Raw genomic sequence first — 14,613 nt, forward strand, 5'->3', positions numbered from 1 at the left:
CCCCGGCACAGTCAGGCCCACGGTAACGCCCCACCCTGCTCGTGGGGGTTTTAAAAAACACCCACTGTTCTGTGCTCTGGCCCCCAGATCTCTTTCTGCTTCTCATCTTCTATTTGTTCATCCAGCCGCTCTCTGAAGCCAGCTTATTCCCGTATATGTGTAGGCACATGTGTGTGTGTGTGTGTGTAATAACAATAAGAAACCCAGCTCCTAAGCCACATGTTTCATTCTGCTGCTTGTTAACTTTAACAAGGCAGCTGGAGGTTTGGGCTGAGAGCTTGCTTTTCTATTAACCAGAGCGTCTCCTCCCCCTGGATTTCCTGTTTGTAGTTTTGGAGGTAAAGCGTCATGGAGGAGACGAGCCTGAGTCGTTCCAGACAGCCGCGTGGGCGGCTCCCAAGACCTGGGCAAAGGGAGCCTCACGCTGGGCCAACCTCGGTCCCTTAAAATAAGATCCTTTTACACGGGTCATAAGCTGGGGCTGTGCTCGGCACGGGGGACACAGCAAGATGGCACTGATCGGGCCTCCGAGGAGCACAGTCTAGGGGTGGGGTTAGACCAACCCCTCCCAGGAGTTGCTATAGCACCAGGTCGGTGCTCCAGAGCTGATACAGGCTGCGGCCAGAACGTGGAGGAAAAAGCAGATTCTGGATCTGCAGTCTTCATGGAGGAAGTCACATTTGAACTGGCCTTTGAGGGGCAGGCAGGTGGGTTTTTTTATTTTTATTTTTAATCAGAGGATAATTTCTTTACAGTGTTGTGTTGGTTTCTTCTGTAAAACAGTGTCAATCAGCTATACGTGTACACATATGCCCTCCCTCTTGAGCCTCCCACCTCTCCATCCCACCCCCATCTCACAGAGCACCGAGCTGAGATCCCTGTGTCAGCAGCAGCTTCCCACTAGCTGTTTATTTTACACATGGTCATGCAGACATTATCAGTGCTACTCTCCGAATTCATCCCAACCTCTCCTTCCCTCGCTGTGTCCAGCAGTCTGTTCTCTACATATGGGCAAGTGCTTTTATTTGTTGCTTTAGTTTTGTCTTTTACAAGCAGAGAACAGCCCGCTGAGCAAAGGGTCAGAGATGCACAGTCGCGGAAGCACCGACTCTCCCAGAAAGAGAAGATTATAGCGCAGGTAAGGATGGAGGCAAGGTGACAAAGGCCCCTGGGAGCCAGGCTGTGGGGACCACATAAGTTGACATGAGGGGTTTGGATTCTTTTTAGGCCAGTGATGGTCACTAGGGACAATTATGTGTTGGAGGGACATGAACAGAACTGCTATAGAAAGACACCTGGTGAGTGGTCCCTTGGGTCTGGAGGAGGGGGTCACATAGGAGGCTGTTGGGATGCACCTGAGAAGAAGTGAGTGCAGGGGATGGAGAGGAGGGATTGAGTGCTGGAGACGACTTGGGGGGAGGTTGGGAGATGCTGATAGTCACCCTGAGGTTTGGAACCCCAGGTGATGTTGACATTAACAGACAACAGAGATGAGGGGCCAAGGAGGACTTATCATTATGACTAGTTGGCTGGGCAGTGATTTACGAAAGTGACTCACTTAGGGCTTGGAGGTATAATTCCCGTAGATCATCTGTCTATCAACCTATCCCTTCCCCAATTCCACCCATTCACTCATCCACCCACCCACTTATCCACCTTCCTATCTATCCCTTCCTTCCTCCTTCTCTTCCTCCCTTCCATCCATCCCTCCAAATATCCATCCACCCATCCATCTATCCTATCATCCATCCACCCATCCTCCCATCATTTGTCCCTCCCTCCCTCCCTGCATCCAACCATCTATTCATCCCTCCATCCCCAGTAAGCATCTCCTCTGAGCCAGGCACAGTTTTCCCATCATTATTAAGGCAAAGTGATTAGGGTTACTCCCTCTTTCATACATAACTCTGTCTGAGGTTTTGCTGACTTCCTCCCCCTTCTCTGCTTTGCCTTTGATGTTCACGGTAACCAGTCTTCCTGGGCTTAAAAGTTTTGGTGGACAGAAAACTTTGGCCCATCTTATTTGCCTCCCTCCTCATCCTTAAAAGGACACCTCTGCTCATGTTCCAGACAAGGAGTGAAGTAGAATAGTATCATCTCCACCTTAAAAGAAGCATTTCCTGCATTTCACAGAAAGAGAGCATTCGTCCATGCTGGTGATACTGTCCTTTCCCAGATGCCAGGCCTTGTCAAGAAATATGACAAGGTCATCTCATGAAAATAAGGCATATTGTTTTCCATCGTGTGAAGGAAATTAAAGGAAGACTATTAACTCGATGGTTTTAAGACTGTGAGATTCTTCCTTTAGGTTTTGTACTCCACATGCTTATGTTTTTCTTAAATTTCACTGTGGTGGGTTAAGTGGCATCTCTGCTATGAGCAGAGCTTTGGAAAGGATGTGGGGAGAAACAGAAATCGCAATGCTGGAGAGTGCAGCCAGACTGGAAGTGGACCATCCTCCGCTTCCTCTTGTCCTTGTTCTTGTACCTTCTCTCGCCCCCTTTTCAGCATCCCTGGGCCGAGCCACAGGCCTGAGATTACTCCTATCAGCGTGTCTCCTGTTCATTCTCAAGCATCTCTGAGCTTCTATGTCTGTGTGTGTGAAGACCAGCTTTCACATCATTCAAAGAAGGAAATGATGAGGTTCATATCTCTGAAGGCTTCGCCCTTCTCTTGTGACCCGGAAGTATCTTCGGACAGATTGCTCGTCACAGTCTTCCACCCAGAAAAGTGACTCTGAAACGGAACCCGTGGTGTATCCAGCACTGTGTGATTTTAACTACACCCCAGTGTTTCTTTGAAATGATTATTTATCCTCCCCCAACTTGCCTTGCCCATTTACTTTTTTTTTAATTAAAAAAAATGTTTATTTGACTGCACCAGATCTTAGTTGCCACATGTGAATTCTTATTTACTGCGTGTGGGATATTAGTTCCCTGATCAGGGATCGAACTCTCACGCCTTGCATTGGGAGCTCAGAGTCTTAGCCAAGGGCCCACCAGGGAAGTTCCCCTATTTGCTCTCTTATTTGCCCCCTTCCTGTTGGCGTTTTTCTTCCACACTTTTCCTTGCAGCCTAACATTTCTAGTCTTAACTGAGCTCCCAGAGTGTCTTCGTTTAGGCGAAAGTTCTTTATGTATGTTTCTTCCTCCACTTCCTCTTCTGTAGTTTTTCTCTTTTAGGTAATCCCGGCTTTATGCAGAAAAGCAATCAGTAAATACGTACTTGGTGTGTGTGTGTGCAGGATACTGGTGGGTGTCTTGAAGGAAAGAAGAGGAAATGTGTTTTCTGTCCATAAGGAGCTTGCAGAGTATTTGGGCGAGGACCTGGGCAACAGGAGAGCTCCTCCCCACAAACCCACAAACAAACAAAGACCAAAAAATCAACGGCCCTACAGTTTGGTGGATTTCTGTGATGATGTCTCTTAACAGCTGAGCTTCCCTCGGGGGGCTTTCCCCGTGGGAAGAATCCTTCTCTACAGGCCCACCGAGCTCTGAGTACACTTGCTCATTTATTCAGAAGAACCTTTCTGAGTGGCTCCTGTTTGTCGGGCACTGTGTGATGTGGGGAAGTGGTGCCAGAGCTGATCAAGCCAGGCAGCTGACCTGTTACCAGATTTTAGAAGGAGAAGGAAGAGGTCACTTTGGATTGGGGTGGATGACACGGTGTGAGCATTAAGGATGTGAGCATTACATTCACGGGCAAAGGGGCCCACAGAGGTTTTGCAGGTGAGAGAAGGTCCTGGCTGCTCACCCCTCCTTGCTCTGCCGCCCAGCTTCCCACCTGCTTCTAGGCAGTTTCGGTTCCTCCCTGGCCACTTCCATGCTGTTTTCCTGAAGGATGGGGGTGGGTTTCTGCAGGCATATCAGATTGCAAGCCCTAATGTCGTGTTTGGATCCGGTGCCTTGCTGTGCTTTTAATGAAAATGACTGGCTTACCTCTGCACAAGCCTGCCTACGCTCGAGGGCCCAGGCCTCTGGGTTTACCGAAGACCCTCAGTGACTCTCCGTATTTACAGCTCTCGGCCTCAGTTCTCGCACAGAGAAGCCCAGGCCCCGCTCTCTCTCAGCACACCCTCGTAAAGCCATGCAGTGTCAGGCCTCCATGCGGGTTTAGGAGCTCCAGCCTCCTCCTTGCACAGATGACGCCGCCGAGACCCACAGAGGGTGGTTGTTTATCCGAGTCCACTGCCAGCTTGCTTAGTCATCGGTTATCTGTCTGTTCATATATTTAGTGAAACATTGAAGAAGTGCTTATAACGGCTACATTCTGAGGCCAATGTGATTAAAACCACGAGGAGCAGACTTAAGGGACCCACATTCTAGTGGGACAGACTTGGGAAGAGAAAATCACAGCCCATGATCAGTGCTGTGATAGTGAAATGAGGAGGGAGGAAAGGGTTGGCTTTGTCTCTCAGAACCGGGGAGAGCATCATGGAAGAGGTGGCTTTAGAACTGGACCTCGAGAGATGCAGAGGGGTCACTGGGCAGAGATGAAGTGAGGGAACCCCAGGCAGGGGGAGAACAAATCAGCCAGATCATGGAAGGGGGTGGGGAGGCCTGGTCATGGCCTGAGGGGCGGGTGACACAGCCACATGAGCAAGTTAAGGGTGAGACTGGGAAGGGCCAGGGCGTGGTCCCCGATAAGGTAACTGTGAGCTGGTGGAGGTCTTTCTTTAGGAAATGGTCTGATTTGATTTTTTTTTCTTTAGTACAATGACATCTTTGCTGGTGTGTCTGATGATGTGGACTGTGAAAGGTTGATGGTAGAGAAACTAACACGAGAACTGATACTTAAAGTCAGTCCTGACGCGGTCCTGACGGACCTGATTTGGCCGATAGGTCTAAGTAGACAGGATGGAGGCTGGTCACCAAATTCATCTGGGGGATGAGAGAGAAGGAAAAGAGGAGGGTGGCAGAGGTTTCTAGCTTGATGGGCTGGTCATTCATGATGGAGGCAGGGCTGCAGAAGATGGGTGGATGTGAGTGGGGAGTGAAGGGGAAGATGCGTTGGTTACAGTTCTCCCAAGAGGAGCGGAGCAGTGGGGGGTCTTGACATTTAGATCTGGGTGTCATCACCTCACAAGTAGGTGTGTCAAGGCTGTCACTTCAAAGTGAGACTGACTGATTCCCGCTTCCAGACTCTGATCTAGCCACCAGGCTGCTCATCCTTCCTTTGTCTGTCCAAATCCCAATTCTTGTCTGAATCTGACTGGCGTGAAGGGAATTGACTAAACACCTCTCTCACTTCAGTCAGGACCCGGGAATCTCTGTTGTGTTTCTTTTTTTTTTTTTTTTCTGAGTCATTTCCCAGGACTCACGGCACCTGAGGACTCCAAGGGAGGGCCTGTCAGATGAAGTTTATTTATTGAATGAAAAGCACTTAATAATTTGGTTCTGTTTTCCCCGGTCCTTGTATTTTTCTTTCTACCTCTCTCTCTCCTTCCCTGGGCCTTGCAGAGTGGGGAATGGGTCAGCAGCTTGGCCAAAACATTCTTGAGTACTTAATTCTTCAGCTGTTTTACAAGCCTGCCTGGTTTATGTAGCTAATCTTTCTCTCTGGTGCTTGTCCCTGGAGGAGTGTGTGAGTGTGTGTGCGTGTGTGTGTGTGTGTGTGTGTGTGTGTGTCTTGGGGCTGTGGGAGGGCTGGGATGGCCATGGGGCCCTGCTCAGTCAAGAGAACTCAGAGCATGATAAAGCCTGAGGTGTCTGCCTGTGCTCAGCTCTTGCATTCTTGTCCACTGACTCTGATTTAATCTGCTCACACCCCTCGAGCATTCTTGTTCAGTCTGGGGAGCTTGGTGGTTTTCGTGAGACCTGGAGACCCTGCAAATGTATAGAGGGATGTGACCCCAGGGTTTGGCTGTCTCTGGGCATCCCTAGGTCCATATTGGGTCACACTGCGTCCAGAGCCAAAAAAGGAACAGCCACTTGCTGAAGAAGGGAAGTCACTCCCAGGCTGCCCCTTTCTTCCTTAGACACCGACTGCTAAGGAGTTTTCTGCTGACCTACATCTCCGGCTCTCCACTTCTTCTGCCTTGCACTACTGACATATGTCTAAGGCAGATAACCAGTGAGAACATATATACAGCACAGGGAACTCTACTCAACGCTCTGTGGTGTCCTGAATGGGGAGGAAATCCAAAAGAAGAGGGGATGCATGTATACATGTGGCTGATTCACTTTGCGATACAGCAGAAATGAACACAACATTGTAAAGCAACTCCACTCCAATAAAAATTAATAATAAAGAGCTGTAACTGACGCTCATATGCAGCATCCTCTGAGTTCCTGAGTTCAGGGCCACCCCTCCCAGTCAGCCTGTCAAGCTAACTATTAATCACAACTCTGATAAAGGATCCCCAGTCAAGGAGCAGAGGGCAGGGAGCTCCAGCAGAGGACAGGCTTGGGTGTCAGGAAAACGCAGGTGGTGATGGTGGTGTCTCCACCATCGCAGGCCTGTTTCTCTCTGGCAGAAAAAGCGATGACTCTGTGACTCTGACGCTTCCCAGGCATCTTGGATTTCATCTTAGGAGTGTGTGTACATTCCTGATGGGCGGACAGTGGGAAAAGAATGGTTTTGATGCATCTTCTGGGCTAGGTCTTATGTGAATGCTCATATACATCATGTCACTGTGTGTGAGAAATCCTTGAGAAATAGACATTGTGATTATTATTATCATTATTTAGTGAAAGTGAAAGTGTTAGTCGCTTCAGTCGTGTCCGCCTCTGCCACCCCATGGACTGTAGCCCACTAGGCTCCTCTGATGATGGGGTTCTCTAGGCAAGAATACTGGAGTGGGTTGCCATTCCCTTTTCCAGGAGATCTTCCTGACCCAGGGATCGAACCCGTGTCCTCTGTGTTACGGGCAGATTCTCTACCATCTGAGCCATCAGGGAAGGCCATCGTTATTTACACTGTAAACATGGGGAAACTGAGGGCCAGAGGGTTAGACGATGTGGTCGAGCCGGTTCTGCTGAGCTGTGCAGAGCCAAGCTGGGTTCCCTAGACCCCCACACTCTAGTACTGCGATATTTTTACTGCATTTTCTCATACCCACATACATCAGATTCCCTACCATGAAAATGCATGGCCAGGCTACATATGATCATCCCCACTTGACAAATGAGGAAACTCTGGCTTAGAAGGATTACTTAGGAAGAGAAGCAGCCTTAGATCCTGATCTGACTCTTACTCCAGACTTTTCCTGACGACCCTAAGCTGCCTACTTTTTCCTGTCCCTGCTATACTCAGTGTTGTTCCCGGCTCTTGTGTTTTGAAGGCTGAAAAATTCCCCTGGTTGAATCTCCAAATTTAAAGTGTAACTTAAAGAGCCCCAGGGAAAACAAATCAACTGCAGTGCTTTTCGTCAAGCCTACAAAGTCCATCCCAGAATTAATGGGACAGTTATTGTTTATAAAATGCTAACCTGATTAAAAACATGTTTATTGAGGATTAGCTAGTCTGCAATAGCTACAGATCTCCTCATAGTCATTAAAATCTTAAAATATGTTTCTAGTAACAATGCAGTTATTTATATGATAATTGTCTGAGTAAAAACAGAATAAAATGAATATTTGGCGAGTGTAGATTTCAATCTGTAACACACGGATAGTCTGGGGTTGTGGGGCTGGGGCAATGGGAACAAAGGTCTCCCTAAAAGAACAGTGTGAGGTTGATTTATGTTGATCAAGCGGTGTTTTCCAGCTGAATAAAATCCACTGGAGGTGTGTTCCCTCAGGGAAGTGGCTTCCTTAGATCAAATGAAATAGTAGGTAGTAACACGGGTAACTCTGTAACCTAACAGATTTTCAGACGTGCATCCAAGTACACTAAGAAACACCTGTATTTCATATCATTCAAATCCAGTAAGAGCAGAAAAAATTACGAATCTTGAAAATAAGACTCTAAAAAGTCAGCTTTTGTTTGTGATGACTTTTTCGGTTGTTGTTGAGGTATAGTTGCTTTACAATGTTGTCTTGGTTTAAGGTGTACCATTTTAAAAAATTTTTTGAAATTTATTTTATTTGTTTTTGGCTGTACTGGGACCTCGTTGCTGCCCGTGGACTTTCTCTAGTTGCAGCACTGGGGACGGCTCTCTAGTTTCAGTGCACAGACTGCTCCTTGTGAGGGCTTCTCTCATTGCAGAGCACAAGCTCTAGAGCACTTGGGCTTCAGTAGTTGTGGGGCAAGGGCTTGTTTGCCCCAGAGCATGTGGGATCCTCACAGACCAGGGATCAAACCTGTGTCCCCTGTATTGGAAGAGGGATTCTTAACCACTGGACCACTGGGGAAGTCTTCTGGTGTACAATTTTAGTGATCCAAGATTTTTATAGATTGTATTCCATTTTAGGTTATTATAAAATATTGGCTATATTACCTGTGGTTTGCTGTTTAGTCGCTAAGTCATGTCCAGCTCTTTGCGACCCCATGGACTGTAGCTCACCAGGCTCTTCTGTCCATGGAATTCTCCAGGCAAGAATACTGGAGTATGTTGCCATTCCTTCTCCAGGGAATCTTCCCGATCCAGGGATTGAAGCTGCACCTCGTTCATTGGCAGGTGGATTCTTTACCACTGAGCCACCAGGGAAGCCCTGTGCTTTATGATATATCCTTGGAGCTTTTGTTTTTCTCAAAGTCTGACTTTATTTTCCCCAGATAAGTAAGATCATAGAGGCATCATTTTAATAAAAATAGACATAATAAATTATATTAAAAAGTAAAGAGCATGAAAGAAATAGGCAGGGCCGCCAACCTCCTACCCTCTGTGTCCCGGACCTTCCTGGACCTCGTGGGCTATTCACACGGTGTCCATGCCAAGTATTCGCACTCCATTTCCAGATGCACCTGAAGCATGTCCTGGGTGAGAGTCAAGGCTGAAGATACAAGGGGGCAGGGCCAGCAACTGGCCTGCACGTCCAGCCTAGGTGACCTGCCATCCATTGCCCTGCCCAGCCAACTCTTGAGTTACTGTTGATATGACATGAATAACAGAAATTACATAGTAGTATCATTTTAACAACAACCATAGAACTGTTGGAATTCCAGTGACAGAGTTTTGTTATCACTGTGATCTTAGGGGGTGGTATTTATCATTCACTGGGATCGAGTTGATGGCATATTAAGCTGTTGGACAGATGATGTTTTCTATACTAGATGTGGCCACGTGGTCTTAATTATGCACCCCCCATATGTCAGGCTTTATATTATTTATTTCTTCATTCACCCATTAGACACATGTTTATGAGTGCTCATTAATCGTGAGGCACTGGGCAGACATAAGTGAATATATTTATATATGGGATAGAATAAACCACCCCCCCCGATGCAGTTTTAGGGTACCAGGAAAAACTCTGGACTAAAGTGTCCCATTACTCTAAAAATTATTTATTTATTTATTTACTTTTGGCTGGGCTGGGTCTTCGTTGCCATGACGTGTGGGCTTTTCTCTAGCTGTGGTGAGCAAGGCTACTCTCTAGTTTTGCTGCCCAGGCTCCTCATTGCAGTGGCTTCTCTTGTTGCAGTGCATGGGCTCTTGAGTGCATGGGCTTCAGTAGCTGTGGCTCCCAGGCTCTAGAGCACAGGCTCAATGGTTGTGGTGCACCGGATTAGTTGCTCCGTGCCATGTGGGATCTTCCCAGATCAAGGATCGAACTTGTGTCTCCTGCATTGACAGGCAGATTCGTTACCACTGTCCCATGAGGGAGGCTACCCCCCATTACTTTTTATTTCCTTTATTCAACAAATATTTATTGAAATCTTAAATACTAGGAATGAGTCTAGATGCCAGGTCTATGGCAGGGAACAAAACAAATTCTTGTTCTCATTGGGCATATGTTCTTGATGCCTAAAATTACTTAATAAAGGATAACATGTTCCATGGCACAATAAGGAAGAAGCCTTGAAGAGGTCATCATATTAGAAAGAGAAAAGTAAAACTATTTCTGTTTGTAGATGACATGATCTTACATATATATAATCCTAAAATATGCACAAAAAGTTATTAGAGCTCATCAGTGAATTCAGCAGAGTAGCAGGATACAAGATTGAAATGCAGAAACAGATTATATTTTTATGCACTAGAAATGCATGATTAAAAATAAAGTTAGGAAAACAGTTACATTTACAGAATCATCAAAGAATAGTAAAATAGTTAGGGATAAGTTTAACAAGAGAAGTGTAAGACTTGCACATTGAAAATTATGAAACATTATTGGTGGTTTAGTTGCTAAGTCATGTCTGACTCTTTTTGACCCCATAGACTGTAACTCACTAGGCTCCTCTGTCCATGGGATTTTCCGGGCATGAATACTGAAGTGGGTTGCCATTTCCTTCTCCAGGGGATCTTCCCCACCCAGGGATCAAACCTGGGTCTCCTGCATTGCAGGCAGATTCTTTATCAACTGAGCCACCAGAGAAACCTTGAAACATTATCAACAGTAATTAAACAATAACTAATGGAAAGACACCTTGCATCTATGGATTGGAAGACTTAATATTGCTACCATGGCAATGGTCCCCAAAGTGGCCTGCAGACTAATGCAATCCATATAGTAATCTCAGCTCCCTTTTTTGTTTGCAGAAATTGACAAGTTGTTCCTTAAAGTAATATATAAATGTAGGAGGCCCAGAAGAGCCCAATCTTGCAAGAGAAGCAAAGTTGGAATATTCATACTTATCAGTTTCAAAACTCATGATAACATTTCAGTGATGAAGAATGTATGGTACTGACATAAGGAGAGAATGTAGATCAAAGAAATAGAATTGAGATCCAGAAACAGACCACTAGATTTATAGTCAGTTGATTTTCGGCAAGAGTGCCTAGACAATTGAATGGGGAATGAATAGTCATTTCAACAAAAGGTGCTGAGGCAATTGGATATCCACATGCAAAAGAATGAATTTGGGTCTCTACCCTACATCATATACAAAAATTAACTGCAACTGGATCATAGACCTAAATGTAAGAGCTAAAAGCATAAAGCTCTTAGGGAAAACAGTCATGTTGGACAATGATTCTTTTATATGACATCAAGAGCACAAGCAACCAAAGGAAAAAAGTTAATTAGATTTTATCAAAATTTAAAATTGTACTTTAAGAGCTACAATCAAGAAAGTGAAAAGACAACCCACAGAATTCTAGAATATATTTGCAAATCATATATTTGATAAGGATCTAATATCTGTAATAAGGACATCCCTACTGCGTACATGCTCCATCACTCAGTTGTGTCCGACTCTGTGTGATCCATGGACTATGCCCTCCAGGCATATCCCGTGTCCGTAGGTTTCTCCAGGCAAGAACACTGGAGTGGGTTTCCATTTCCTCCTCTAGGGGACCTTCCCGATCCAGGGATCGAACCCAGGTCTCCTACATCTCCTGTATTGCAGGTGGATTCTTTACCGTTGTGCCACCTGGGAAGACCCATCCCTAGTCCTGGTACCGAACAAGATCCCAGTGAAGACTTGTTTAATAAATGATTGAAACTTCAGGGACTTGTCGGAGCCTCCTGGGTAATTTTGGGGTGAGTAGAGGCTTGAGAGAAGTTGTAGTTCTTAGAAGAGAAAGCTAGATTGACCTTTTGAAATGGGATCCTCCTCTCAGACAGAACACTAAGCCCTGACCCCTCTGCCCTCTGCACGGCTCTGTGCCAGGCTTGGAATTTCTTTCCGTGTTCCCAGTTGACATGGCCTGGAGCTAAGCCAGGCCTTTGGAGGGAACGGATGTCCCAGAACAGGAGATCCTACAATTATTGGAGGACTTGACCTGACTTCACGGTGGGGAAGACTGTGGGTTCAGTCCCATCTCTAAACTGTGCAGGTGAGAGTCGTCCAGAGGTTATTGCGAGAGGTTGTAGGGCATGGCCATAGTCAGCTGACAACTGTACTTGGTCAACATTCACATGTTATATGAATGGCTTCATGTATCTGTGCTGTTAAAGAAAGGATGAACTGTACAAAACAGACATTTACATGTAGAAGAGAAGCATGTATTCATTTAACAAATACTTCCTTCCATACCTTAGAGAATATCTATAATAAACAAATTCATTTAGGATAGGATAAGGTAAGCAAGGAGATCCAACCAGTCCATCCTAAAGGAGATCAGTCCTGGGTGTTCATTGGAAGGACTGATGCTGAAGCTGAAACTCCAATACTTTGGCCACCTCATGAGAAGAGTTGACTCATTGGAAAAGACCCTGATGCTGGGAGGGATTGGGGCCAGGAGGAGAAGGGGACGACAGAGGATGAGATGGCTGGATGGCATCACCGACTCGATGGGCATGAGTTTGAGTAAATTCCAGGAGTTGGTGATGGACAGAGAGGCCTGGCGTGCTGTGATTCATGGGGTCACAAAGAGTTGGACACGACTGAGTGACTGAACTGAGGAAGGACAGGACCAAGGTTTTTGTCCTGCTCTGTCACTGCATGTGGGACACATGGCCTTACCCCGTTTGTCCTGCTTCCCACGTCCTCATCTGCAGAAATTCAAAGTTTCTTCTTAGTTCTTGTGTCTGCCCTTTTCTTCTTATGTGATAGACATGATAAGGGCAGGGAACACGAAAGCTAAAGCCTTTAAAAATAATTATTACCAAATAAAATCAACATGAAATGAAATTCTCCTATAAAATCAAGAGGCAATAATAATAATAGATATTACTGTGCTATAAACTAAGGCATGCCTGGGGTCAAAAAGTGAGATCCAAGAAAACCTTTAACCCATGAGGAGGACACATGAGCCAGCCCTTCTGCCATTAAGCTTCTGCTATGTGCAGGGCTAGTCTGTGTGCTTATTTTTCAAGTTCTCAAATAACGTGATAGTAGCTAACATATTTTGAGTACTTCCTGTATGGCAGACATTGTGCTAAATAGTGTGCTGGTTTTATATCATTTAAGTTTCATGACAATCTGTGATGACCTAGAGGGCTGGGCTGGGGGAAGTGGGAGGGAGATCCAAAAGCCAAGGGATATATGTATACATGTAGCTGATTCACTTCACTGTACAGCAGAAACGAACACAGCATTGTAAAGCAAATAGACTCTAATAAAAATAATGTATTAAAAAGGAAGAGAGAGAGAGAGATCTCAGACCCAGGCAGTCACTGCAGACCCTGCATTCTCTTAACTACTAGAGAGCACTGCCTCCTCTCTTGGGATTCTAAGAGAGAAATCATGAACTGAACATCCTGTGAGCATCCCTCCCAAAGCGACAGAGTAAGATATAGGCTAAGAGCAGAGTTAGTGGTTTATCGTCATTGGAGGAAGGACCATTTCTTGAACTGCATCATGGTTTTGCAAGAGGATTCATTTTGGGGAGTAAGATGGTTTAGCAGGAGCTGGCTCAGTCATCAGCATGGGTCATGCAGAGCCCAGGAATGGAGTGTGGACTCCATCCGCCATGATGTTCTTAGTTGATGACAAGCCACAGGGCAGTCTTCAGAGTCTTGGTTTTCTATGGTGGTCTGTTTCCTGGCTCTGATTTGGTTTCTGGGCACAGAGAAAATAAACAGAGAAGGGAAGGGGAGCGTGGAGTCCTTTTAGAGATGGAGCTGAAGGATGTTTGGGGGAGACCACTTACCATTCTGTCTGTGATTCAGAGGCAGAACTGGCCCATGAGTGCCCATGACATGGGAGAGCAGGCCTGAGGGAAGCTAGGTTGATCCCGCTCTCCATGGCGAGGTTCCCAGGCTTGGGTTTATGAGCAGTAAATTCCTCCATGAGGTTTGTCTTTTCATTTTATTGGAGAAAGTTTCCTCATAAAGTTCTCCTCCAGACCATCAAAACCCCCTCAAACTCTTGAGAACTACATTCCATCTGCATGCCCTGTGGTTTCCTCCCCCGATGTATCTTCTCCCCTCGCCTTTTAGTAATAATTCTACTTCAGTGTCCCTCTCGATCCACTTCATCCCAACAAGTGATCTTAAGAAGCTTTGTTCTTCCAGAGCTGCCATTTTGGAAATCTTTCTTCCTGGGCTAGGAACAGCATTAAGGGCAAGTCAGGATACTTCTCCATGGATCCATGAGATGTGAGAACCATAGAGGATCCTGCTGTGATTTATGTCAGAGAGTGTTTTGCCTATGGACCTGGATTGTTAGCACAGTGGCTGACACCCACTACTTAGCACTAAATCTACGTGAACTACGTGTGTGCTAAGTTGCTTCAGTTGTGACCGACTCATTTGCAACCCCATGGACTGCAGTCCACCAGGCTCCTCTGCCCATGGAATTCTCCAGGCAAGGACACTGGAGTGGGTTGCTGTGCCCACCTCCAGGGGATCTTCCCAACCCAGGGATCGAACTCACATCTTTTACATCTACATGATTGGCAGGTCAGTTCTTTACCGCATGAACTATTATCATCATTAAAAATCAGATGGGTTTCCTAGAACCGAGTTAACCATTCTCAAACATTCTGAATCTCGAGGATCTGAGAGTACGTGGGGTTTAATGAATCACTACCAAGGAGTTCTACAGAAACCCATTTTGTTATTCTTATTCCTGACCGATAGCTCAGCACAAAGTGACTTCCTGAAAACCCCACAGAGCATTAGCAAAGGCCCTGGGAAAAGCACTGGGAGCCCCGCCTCGTCCCTTGCTATGTTAGGCAGCAAA

The 14,613-nt window shown here is 46.0% G+C and overlaps 1 long non-coding RNA gene across 1 annotated transcript; it reads left to right on the forward strand.

The window, feature by feature from the left end:
• The first annotated feature begins 318 nt into the window (after positions 1-318).
• Positions 319-2,882, forward strand: LOC139031744 (uncharacterized). Its single transcript, XR_011484219.1, has 2 exons — positions 319-707; positions 1,057-2,882. It is a non-coding gene; the product is annotated as an uncharacterized lncRNA (long non-coding RNA).
• The last annotated feature ends 11,731 nt before the right edge of the window (positions 2,883-14,613 follow it).

This window comes from Odocoileus virginianus, chromosome 28, assembly GCF_023699985.2.
Source record: "Odocoileus virginianus isolate 20LAN1187 ecotype Illinois chromosome 28, Ovbor_1.2, whole genome shotgun sequence".
Taxonomy (NCBI): domain Eukaryota; kingdom Metazoa; phylum Chordata; class Mammalia; order Artiodactyla; family Cervidae; genus Odocoileus; species Odocoileus virginianus.